This window comes from Microtus pennsylvanicus, chromosome 4 (genome assembly GCF_037038515.1).
Source record: "Microtus pennsylvanicus isolate mMicPen1 chromosome 4, mMicPen1.hap1, whole genome shotgun sequence".
Classification (NCBI taxonomy): Eukaryota; Metazoa; Chordata; class Mammalia; order Rodentia; family Cricetidae; genus Microtus; species Microtus pennsylvanicus.
In genome coordinates this window covers 136,934,717-136,935,538 of record NC_134582.1, presented here as the reverse complement: position 1 = coordinate 136,935,538, position 822 = coordinate 136,934,717, and positions in this window count along the sequence as shown.

Genomic DNA, 822 nt, shown 5'->3' with positions numbered 1-822 from the left:
ATATAGAGATAGGGAAGGGTACGATTAAAACTCACTAAGACACACTAAGAAATAATGGGCTGGGTTGTTACAGGCAAAAGGGCCAGTGCCAGTGAATTCATTCTCTCTCAAGTATATAGTATATATCTGGTAATTTATGAACCAGAGACAGTGATGATATGGGATGCCCCTCTCCATGCTGTGAATATGTTTATATCCACTGGTTAATAAAGAAGCTGCTTTGGCCTATGAGCAGGGCAGAATATAGCTAGGTGGGAAAGCCAAACTGAATACAGGGAGAAAGAAGGTGGAGTTGAGGGAGACACCAGCAGCTGCTGGAGAAGCAAGATGTTAGGTAACAAGCCATGAGCCTTGTGGTAAAATATAGAATAATAGAAATGGTGGACAGAAGAGAAACACAGTAATAACTTAATAAAACAATATGTCTGGGTTTTTTCTTTCCTTTTCTTTGTTTTTCTTTGTGGGGTTTTTTTTGTTTGTTTTTTTTTGTATTTTAAGATGGGGTTTCTCTGTGTAGCCTTAGTTGTCCTGGAACCCACTCTTTAGACAGGGCTGGCCTTGAACTCAGAGACCCTCCTGCCTCTGCCTCCCCAGTGCTAGGATAAAAAGAGTGTACCACCACCCACACCCTGCTTAAACAGAGCAGTTTTAATAGTATATTATAACACAAGTTCTATGAGTGTAATAGCTCAAAATAACCCTGCTCTGTATTATATGTAAGGTTGGTACTGTCTTTGGAGGGAATGATTAACTTAAACCATAGAAAGTAAAATCACAGATCAGGAGTCTTCAGCCCTTACTCTGGTCAAAATCACATTTCTG